This window comes from Barbus barbus, assembly GCF_936440315.1.
Source record: "Barbus barbus genome assembly, chromosome: 49".
NCBI lineage: Eukaryota > Metazoa > Chordata > Actinopteri > Cypriniformes > Cyprinidae > Barbus > Barbus barbus.
The window spans coordinates 9208008-9219669 of NC_136727.1; positions in this window are offsets into that span (position 1 = coordinate 9208008).

The following is an 11662-nucleotide window of genomic DNA, read 5'->3' on the forward strand; positions in this document are numbered from 1 at the left end:
CTTGACTAGAGAACCAGGAACCAGGAGACGGACAAACACAACGACACAAATCGCTGAGCTAAGCATACAGGAGTCCACTTCATAGAAACGAGACCGGATGTTTGAGTGCAGTGAGGTGTGTGGCTTTATGGTAAGGGGTGATGAGTTTCAGATTGTGTGCAGGTGTGCTTCATTAGAATTCCGGTGATGGTGTTCGCTGTGATTGGCTAGTTTGGGAGCCTGGTCGATCTGTGACAATTATACTGTATATAATAATTATTATACCGTTATATTAAATAAATAAATAAATAAATTAATTAATAGTATTGCTATGTAAATATTAATAACTTATGTAAAATGTATACAAAAAAATCTAAAATAAATAAATTAAAATAAATTAATAAATCTCAATTAATCAATAAATTAGACTTCTCCCATAATGATTTTTGAGGCCTGGACACGGTAAGCAGTGGCAATTATGCAAATATTGTGAATATTATCATACAAATGTGTGTGTGTGTGTGTGTATAAAATATGAAGACAACAGTGATTTTTATAAATAAAGTTCTACTGACCAGCCTTATAATCAGAGAGGGCCAATAAAAAAAAAAAAAGTGTTTTCCCCCCAAACTACACTGTAAAGAAAAAAGTTTCAAAAAGTTCAAAGAGGTCAAAACAGAGAGAAGCAACCGTGCATCAGGTACAAGGGAATTCTTTGGAAGAATATAATGGAAAACCCAGGAGCAGAACATCTGTATCCAAGACGGAATTCCCCTGTTTATGCCTCCTCTGATTCTGGGATAAGAGCAACTGAAGTGGGAAGAAGAAAACGGAAGTCATGATAATTTCACTAAAACATACCGTGGATATGGAAGCTCGGAAGTGGCACAAGTGACTTCAGATAGAAAGTGAATAGAAGTGAATAGAATACTTTGCGTGTGTGTTCTTGTGTTCGTTTGGATTTTGTGAGTGAATGTGCCTCTATAATCAAGCATATCAACAGTGGAAATCTTTCAGACAAACAAACAGTAAAGAAAGAGAGGGGCGTGGTCAGTGAAGCAGATATGTAAACATGCCATAATTAAAGCGTCTCATTGGTCATTAAAATTCAGTTCGCTCTTACGACGACGGAAAGCGCTAATGACCAGATGTTGAGGGTGGAAAAACAAAAGATGCTGTTTCTTATAATGGTATAGAGAAGAGGGCAATAGTCAGAGTCACATATGGCAGTGCAGGCTTATTATAGTTAACTAAAACTGAAACGAAAATCAAAACAATTCAAAAGATTTCACTACTTCAAATAAAATGTTAACTGAAATAAAATATAAAATCCTTTTTATTTCAGCTAGTTGCCAAGGCAACATTTCTTATTCTAATTTAACTTAACAATGTAAAATAACAAACTAAAATAAAAAAATTATATATATATATATATATATATATATATATATATATAATTATATATATATATATATATATATATATATATATATATAAATAAATAACAAAAACAAAACTACTAAAAAGAGTTCAAATGAAAAAAACTGAAAATAGAAAAATAAAAAAGATTACTACTAATAGTATCCCAATGATATTAATAACACTGATGTGATGATCATCATTTACATTATTTATTATTGACTATATTTTTTAATGAATTGATGAAAAAACTAGGACCATCTAAAAATTAAAATATCTTTTAATTTTCAAAATTGATAAAAAATAAAATAAATTAAATTAAATTAATTATTAAGTAAAATTATTATAGAATTATTATAAAAATTTTAAATTATTATTAAATTATTAAATTTTTTTAAATAATTATTATAAAATAAAATAAAATAAAATAAATTAAAAATGAAAAGGTTGTCAGTTGAGAAGACCAAAATAATTTTGGTACTATGAGGGCAGACAGCTTTAAACCGACTGCTGGTTTGCTTTAAGTTAAAACATAACATCTGTAAAGTGAAACTCATTTTGAGTAAAAGTAAGCTTAACCCTAGGGTTCACTTGAATTTGATTAGCTGTCCATAAACAAAAGATATCATAAATTGAGTTTAATACACTCTTCTGCAAGGTGTCCAGGCCGTGTTGATTCAACAAACAGCATAATGCATTTTTGTGGTTAAATCTATGTGCATCATTGCTAATTAAGTCAATCAGTGAGAGATTAAAACAACACAAACAATAAAACACACTCATTCCAATAAACAGTTATTCATTACATTTAAGATCAATTTCATGGTTTCTCAGCAGTAGCCTCTTGAAAAATGGCATCAATCATAAACTAACAGAACATTTTAGAATTGAAATAGGATTTTAATGGAATAGTAAACCCTTTCTGTGTTATCAGTCATGAGTTTGAGATGGACACGTCTAGTCGAGATGCGTCTGAAAGTGTTCATAACAAACACAGAGGAGTTTAATCTGGAGACATGCAGGGTTTTGTGCGTATCTATGGTTTGGAACGACATGAGGGTGAATAAATGAACTTTAAGTACATAATAAGCAACAACATGACATGAACTTTAATCATATAGCGTGAAGATATCATATAAAAACTGAAATGATATAGAAGGTCCTGTATGTAATTGTTTGTGTGCGTCATTTCCATTGCCTCTTATCCGCTGTCGGCTGCAGACATCAGCACATCAGTGATGTGTGTGTTTATGTTTGGGAAACGCAGGGTTAGCGGTCAGGATCCCAGACCACATTGTGCTGCTGTTACAGTAATACTGCAGCTGTTTCCAGACACAGAGGTCAAAGGTCACACTGTGCTTATACACATACAAGTGGGCCCATCTATCATTAGAACACTAATGCATTTCACATAAAAAAAGTGAATCGAATCGTGAGTTGAGTGAATCGTTACATCCCTACAACTGTATACTTGTCTTCTGTGAGCTTGAGTTTTTTTGTTTGTTTGTTTTCTGTTATTATTATTTTTAATTTAGTATTCGTTTTGTTTGTGATATTGACACATGGTGACAAGAATTATGAAATTTCTATGGTATCGAAGATTTTAAAGACCTCCAAAATAACTATATTGTGATATATATTGTTATTTGTGAAATAAAATTACTCATATTGTGATAGGAGATTATGGTTATTATATTGCCTAGCCCTAAACACCACTATATATAGAGAGAGAGTGTTTTCATTAGGCTTTCCTGTTCAGACCTCAAAGAAGAGGATGTTGTTTAAAGTGAGTTAGACTATAGCATAGCAACAAATTTCAGACTTCCTTTCTTTCTTTTATTAGCTGTCTATGATAAGTCATGTATCACTATTATGAAACAAATACAAACCAGGTAAAAAAACAAAAAAAAACTAAATCCCTTATATTGAATGCAGGACCCAAGTCAAACGGAAGAAACTAGAACATCAGAGATTTTGAGGTGGGCATTTATTGCAGGTAAGCAGCCATCCAGAACACCTTAGCAACCACTGAGAACACCTTAGTGAATATAATGATGCAGCAAACCTAAGCAACTACATTGCAATCCCTAGAACTTCTCAGCAACAACCTAGCAACTCCATAGCTACCAATCAAAACACTCTAGCATTGTAGCAAAGAGTAGGTCTATCACACAGGCAAACACTATTCACATCCTCAGAAAGAAACAAATCTAGCGGTCAAGTTATTTTATGTAAATGTCTGCAGGAACACTGTGAAGCTCAAAGTAACAGGAAACTTTGCTTTGCTTTAGCCAGCTTACAATGTCAGCGAGACACACTGCAATGTTTATTTATAATGTACTTTAATTTCCTTTGAACAGATTATCCCGAAGTTCAGGAAGCTCAGACATTTAGGACTTCTCATTCTCTGACTGCACCACACAAACAAACAAACAAACAAACAAACAAACAAACACATGCAACTCAGAGAATGAGCATAGACAAGAACAAAACACTGAAATTGAACAAAAATCTTTTAAACACTACAGTCTATGATTGTCAACTTCTGGTGAACAGCCACGTTTAAACAATGTGTTGAGTACGTGGAAGTGACATTCCTGGGATGGTCTGAAGATAATGCCTGACAGTAGAGTGATTCTATAATTAGGGGTACATGTCATGTCCATGGACTCTATTATCAATTTTACTCATTTTTCATTACATTTTCACTTCAAGCAATGATCACTTTTATATCAGGGGACATTTCTAATTAATTTAATACAAAAACAGATATCCATCTTTTATCTTGCAAAAATGGCTTATTCTATACTGGAAGTTGCTCTTTTTGTGCTGTCCAATTTGTTAAATGTGAGGTTTTGCTCTTCAGATTAGCTCTAAAATACATTTTTCTGTATATATTTCTTATAATTATTTGTGCAAAATAATCATTAAATTATGAGAAAGGTGCTTTAAAAAATATTTTGTCCGTAACACAGTTTTTTTTTGGGGGGGGTGAACTATCCCTTAAGGCCCAAAGTATACTAAGGTTTTTACATGTATGCTAGGGTACATCATAAATATGTATATGTAGATGCCACACTTGACCACTCCAGAGGCGTCGATCCCATCTGCCATTGGAAAGGTCAACATGTCATCACTCACAGTAATGAGTTTTCCAAGATACCAGAACATAGTGTAGCTTCTGGTTGTAAAAAGAGCTGAGATTTAAATTCACAAAGAAATGGAATAATCTTTCGCTGGTGAAATGTGTTGGCTTGTTTTTTTATATTTATTGACTCAATATTACAGGTTTTTAAACTGTTAATTTGTAATGTTTTCTTAGCTAACAGGTTCGTCGTGTTGTATTGTGTCAGTTTAGCAAAATCATCCGCTTAAGTCTATTGCAGATATGGATATTCAAATAGATATAGCTTGCTATTGAGTATTGACTGTTACAAAATGGTGGACAGCTTATATATAGGGGCCACTAATGAGGCATCTATGTATATATGTTGTAAACGCAAAGTACATGTGACTTGTTTGATGATAATGTCTGACAGTAGCAGTAACTTCTAGAAAAATCTATTTAAAAACAAAAAATAACAATAGTAGCATGAGCGTCATAAGTCATGAGTGTAAAAAACTACAGATCCAGTAAACTCTTTGTTTATTATGGTTAAAATGACTGTCAATTGTATTTATTTATTCTTAAGGTACTTAAGAGTGTACTTTGTGGATTTTCCATGGTCAGTGTTCCAATCAGAACCAAAAAGATGATGTATTTTCAACAGAGAAAACCTCAACGTCTGGGACTCTGATTAACATCCACGCAAGGTCTGCAAAACAAACATTAAGTTGGGTTCGGATACGGATTGGAGCATAACTCGAACTGGATTCTTCTGCTTTTCCCCATGTTTGGTCAGCTGGAATTGTGGAACTGTGCTTCATCCAACTGAAATTGCAGAAGCCTGTTAATAGAGGAAAACGGGGAAATGGCGCACCACAAAAACGGAACACCAATCCAGTAAATGCTAAGATTGCGGCGAAAGCCACTCGCTACCACACGGCCTCCTCCAAAGATAGAAAACAGACACTTTGAACTATCTTTACGCAATGCATTACACAAGAGATAAGAGACTGGGGCGTAATGAGGAGGACAGGGAAAAAAGAAAGATGGCAGGAAAATAGAGAGTGGGGCAGAGGAGAGAGACGAGAGAGGCCCAGCAACTCTTTGTTAGCTGCACAGAACGATCTCCAATTACCGCACAAAAGGAGCTCATTCAGGAGGCATGGACTGAACACTAGGGCTTTGCATGGGAAAAGAAGACTACACGGAATGCTAAGAGCTCTCCGTGCAAGAAAACACTCACACACATTCCCTCAGTTGCTCTGCCATGTGGTGCCACCAAGTCCCGTTTTTCGAGGTAGCAAATATTGATTTGTCGCCAAAATCAGATGAGCACTATTTCCTCAGGAGTTTCTCAATACGCCTAAATATTTCAAGTAGCATTCAAACACTATAATGGTACTTTCCAACAGTTGTTGAGGCACCATCCTGGACCTGACAATCTAAGTATGCACTTGGCATGGCATTGACGGCATCTCTTTGTTGTTTGAGTCCATACATCCGAAACATCAGCCAACTCTCAAATCTCACTTTTACTTTGGAGTTTTTAGTGGAAGGATGTGTCAATGTCTATGGCATTTGTAGGGCATGCTCAACGGGACAAAGGTCAGCTTCTGAGGAAGTGACTCATTCTGGATAGTGCATCTCTTGACTGGAAGTGGACAGCATTCCGCAGGCTCTTCCTGGTCACTTCAGACTTTTCCAGGCTGACACACAAAAAAAAACCTGTAGTATAATTGCACCGTGTTCATGACTTTACATTGTTTAAACATGGTGAATATCCTTAATAATGCATGCTCATTACTCTTGAGGAATCTAATTCCTGATGCATCAAACAGTTTTGGCATGTCTCAAATTACTGGGATTCCCCAAGGTACGATTAAAGCAGGACTTGTCCGTTCACACATTGAATGTTATCGGAACCAAACTCAAACGACTCAAATTGCTGAAAGTTCCCAAAATATTCATATATTTGAGCATGTTTGCATTTTTTTAATCCTTGACCGATGCTGTCATCAAGTCATGTTGGAATGATAATTTATGAAGTTATGAACCTGTAGGAAACTCAAGATTTTATTAATCCTGACTTGTTTTGGTCATAATTTGTTGTAATTGTGAATGACTATAGTACAATATAGTTTGTATGTCTTTTTCGTGTACTGATGTTGATGAAAAATAGTGATGAAGCTTGCATCATTTGCTTGTGTGACAAAGTTTTCCAAGTTGGAGGCCTGTAATTTAAAGGATCATGGTAGAATCAAATCAATTTGGCTCAAAATAAGTTATAATTGGGAATGGCAACAATAGTTTGCAAATCTTTTTCACATTCATTTTTAGTTTGTCTGTTTTGCGCCCTGTTGTTAATGACAAATTGCGATAAAGCCTTAGTGATGAAACTTGTCTCATGTAGTTGTGTTTAAGAAGTGACAACATTTCCTAGCATTTTCCATAGCAGCACAAGAATTCTAAAAAAAATGGCTAAAGCAATCATTATACACCTAATCTGTATTTTTTTAAATCCTAACTTTAGTGTTATGGAACAGAAATGTTTTAGCCTTTTAATGATTTAGGGAATAAACTGAGGTAACCAAGTAGAGGGGGTCTTTGATTTTCCACATAAGAGAACCAATCATATCAGAGGAAAATTATGTAACATGTTACCTTTGCTATGTACCTTTCCTATAAAAACTGTTGTATCTTTGTTGCTGGGGCATTCTTTATGATTGAGATCCTCCCGGCCGTATTCAAAGGCATTGGTTGGAGTCCGTCTGGTTACTGCTGCGCAGCAGGTTAGTCGAACACTAGAGATCTTAGTCCCGGATGATAGTATTCATAGGGGGCGAGACATCATCCGACTCAGAGTGAGACTCTCTTAGGCATCATGGTAGCTGTAATTCTTAACTGAATTGTCTTAGGCCTGGTTCTCCAGTGCGGTCAGAGCTATGGTTTGTGGTCAGAAAAGCAACTCAACCCATCTCAAAAGGTAGCATGAATAGTGTTACTTGGTCACATGACTTACATCCACAGCAGTAGACCGTTGCTATTCTGGATCAGCAGACGTTTTCTCTTTCTGGTCCCACTGGTTATTAGTTGCTATTCAGTGCTTCGTGCTGTCAGCTATGTATAACCAGAGGGAGGATTACGGAGAAAAGGTGGGGAGTGAAAACACAACAGACCCCAAAAAAGACATTCTTCAGTATTCCCCTGACACGTCTGCCTCACAGCAACGACGTACGCAAGGAGCCAGAGACTTCCCACCAAGAATCGTGGGAGAAGTCAGTAGCCGCTGGGGGAATATTCACGCCCAGGGCACAGGAATAGGAAATGGGGGCGTTTTTCCTGTTATTGGTTTATTTTACCAGATCTAGGCATTATCAGATATTTATTGTTCGTGAATTTGTTTGTATGGATGCAGAAAGGCCTGGGGGTTTTGTATTGGTTTGAAATCATAAAATGGACATTTCTGTTATAAGCATAGTGACCGAGCATAAACTATAATGCCATGTGCTAGTAATTTATATCGCTAAGAAAACAAACTTCACTTGGTATTTTAAGTCCCAAGATAAGACAGTGTTGGTATTTTAAAGAATTAAACAAAACATAAATTCAAAATCATGAGCTGAATTACCTCGAGTTGAAGCTAAAAGAAGCGATGATCTCAATGGTTTCTCCCAGACATGACTGATTTAACTGAACATTTAGATATCTGTCTATATCTTTATTTTAAAAAGAGATCTCAACAATGTTTTGAACCGTGCTTAGTTAGACTCTAATGTCTACACTCAAAGGTCAGGGGTCTCAATAGAAACTTAAACATTCACAATCAAATTCTTCCAAGGCCAAATTATCTATTCACATTCATTTTAAACACTTACCATATGCTAACAACTCCCTCAAATTTTTTTAATAATATATAATTTTACTAATTTTGAATAAATACAAAATTAGAAAAATTACATATTATTTAAAAACAAATCATTTATACATCTTATACATGGATGCAAGTCATAACAAAAATGGTCAAAAATGCCAGAAAAAAAGAAACAGTCAAGCACAGGCTTTGTTTTCATAATATATAGAATACATAATATAATTTCCTGGGTTTTTTTTAGTTGGGGGTAAAATGTGACCTGGACATGATTTACATTCCTTTTTAAACTCTTACTGTATGTCAACAAATGTCTAAAACAAATTCCCAAATATAAAATATATAACAATATAATTTCTAAATTCTTTCGATTTGGGGGTAAAATGTGACCCAGACATGTTTTTGTGACCCAACTAGATCCCACCTAGACTAATTCAGGAGTCAAACTTATTGGTCCAAAGAAAGCCCAAATTCCCACCCCTTCATGCCTATCTCAACCTCTCCTCTGGTCCTCTAGCGGCGCCAGGTCCTCTGAGCTGATGCTGAGGTGGTCCGACCAAACCCTGGCAGAGATAAACAGTTAATTTTTCTGTAGGGACCCTCTCTCTTGCCACAGTCCAACCAGATTGGCCCTTTCTGCTGGGACAATTTGCTACTGGCTGACTGGGTCAAAACAAAACCAGGGAAAAGGGAGACGGGTACAAAGGGGGGATCCCAGTAGAAGCTGGCGTCGTTCCCCATCCATCGGAGAGCTGAATGCCCCTCATACATACACAGGACATCAAGAGGCACATTACATAATGTTGCACTCAGAAATGAGTGGATGAGAATGATGTTTACCACTTGGGATTGGGAAATTTAGTAAAAATGATTCAGTTTTTTGATCAGAAATCGAATATATTCAGAAAGATTTTTAAATCAATATTCAACAAGAAAAAAAAAACCTCTTTTAAAAAAAATAAAACTTTGGATATTTCTTCAGTATGCCTTATAAGTTCAAGATAAGTATGCGAGATCCATTCCTTCCTTCCTTTCTTTCCCCCCTTCTCCTCGCCCTCTCCCACCCCCAATTTTCCCACCATTTACGCAAAGTAAATTCTCATTAAGAACCAAATTGTTTTCAGATGCTGGCCTGGTCCGGTTGCCGTAGCAACGAGCTGGGAGGCAGCGAGCAGCGCTGGCAGTGGAATGGACAGCACCGGATCCAAAGCCCACAGCGCAAAAAAAAAAACCCTCTCTTTGCCAGGCTCCACTAAGCCCATTCTGCCTGGCACAATGCAGACTGACGGAGTCCATTCTCCGCTTTACAAATGATGAGGAAGCTCCACTGGAGAGGCCTCGAGACGAGTCATACGTTTTCACACACACACCTCTCAGCCTGAGATGTGCTTAACACGTCAGTTTGATTTGAGGTAAACAACGACGCCTCGATACGCGGTCTGCAACTTTGGTAAACAGAACAAGAGCTCAGTATGCATAAGAATGACAGTGTACTTCTACATATAATGACAATAAAACACTATAGCTTACTCCAAGTACTTTTATTTGTAGTACTCTATTTTTTTTTACTTTATTTTATTCTAATATGTTCAAAAATATATTATTCTAAACATATATTTTACATACTTTACATTAGACTATATTTACTGCACCTTTTAAACTATATCTTACTTGTATTTTTCCTCTCTTGTATTTAAACCTATTTTTATTTACTGTAGTTTTTACACTACTCAAAAAAGTATAACAAAAAGAAAGTAAAACAGAACCTTGAGTGATATGGTGATGGAAAGATATCTGAAAAATATATTTCAAAACTTTTGCCTACCCCACAGAAATGTTTGGAAAACTTTTTGCATTCCCCTGCAAAACCCTTGCAAAACCACATTTGCTCATTCCACTGAGAAACTTTGCGTTTGCGTGCAAATGTTTGCATTCCACTGAGAAACTTTGCGTTTGCGTGCAAATGTTTGCATTCCACTGAGAAACTTTGCGTTTGCGTGCAAATGTTTGCGTTCCATTGAGAAACATTGCGTTTCCTCAAAAAACTCTGCATTCACTCAAAAAAAAATTTGCGTTTCCCAAGAAACTTTATGTTTGCCCACAAACATTTACGTTCCCATGAGAAACTTTGTGTTCACTTGGAAAACTTTGAAAATACATTTGTGTCCATCCAATAAACTCTGCATGTGCTCAAAAATGTTTGTGTTCCCCCAAGAAACTTTGGGTTCACTCGCAAAATGTTGGTGTTCCAACAAAATATTTTGGGTTTGTGGGAAAAACCTTTCCATTCCCCCAAGAAACACATCGACCAAGATGACTGCCAAGTGACTTCCGAGCAACTTGCCCACTCTACTTTACTCTCCTAAATAAAGCAAATAGATTTAAATAATCATGTGTTAATCCAACCAGTACATAACAGCCTGAAAAACCTGAAATGTCTTTGTTTTACTTCATGTTACAAGTTCATTGGGGGTGGAGACCAGATGGTCCATGAGCCTTTAGGGCTTGTAAGCCTTATATTTAGATTAAGGACCTTTGACTGCACTTTGTGTTCATTCATTACAGGTATCAGCTGTGTGAAACAAAAGGTCCTCACCCTAATTCACAGCCTATTAACCTACAAATAAAACAGGTCAAGCTCAAGGTCCACTAAACCATGGTTATTAAGTACCATGGATTAATCTCGACTCACATTAGGAATCATAGTAGAGACCTATACATTTACAACAGCTTCAAACCATAAACAAACAAGGAAATTATTAACACATTATTTGTTATTATTAAGATTTACACACATTTTTTAAGTAATCCAAACGATCATAAATCCAGTCTTTAACAGTCTTGAAAACACCTTGGAATCCATAACATCCAAACATGCTAAAAGTGCTGCCCAAATCATAAAGCAACAACCCAGAGAGTCATAAAATGTTGCATTCTGTGGTATTTTGGGAAAAGATTGTGTGCACATTTATCAACATAATGTTTTTTCTGCAATTTGAGGGTGAAACGGATAACTTTACAGAGTAAATAAACAGAAAACAGGACAGTAAATAGCCCTGAACTTGCCAGTTATTCAGACTTTTGCACTGAATTACACAATATGTCTGAATGTGTGGTTTTCCAATTAAATGGCCAGACTTCATTCTAAACCAATAGTTTGTGAGCTGTGTGGCCATTTTAAATCACACAAAGACACATGTGACAAAATAACCAAATATGCATCTAAGAACTGTGTGTGTGTGTGTGTGTGTATACACATATATATATATATATATATATATATATATATA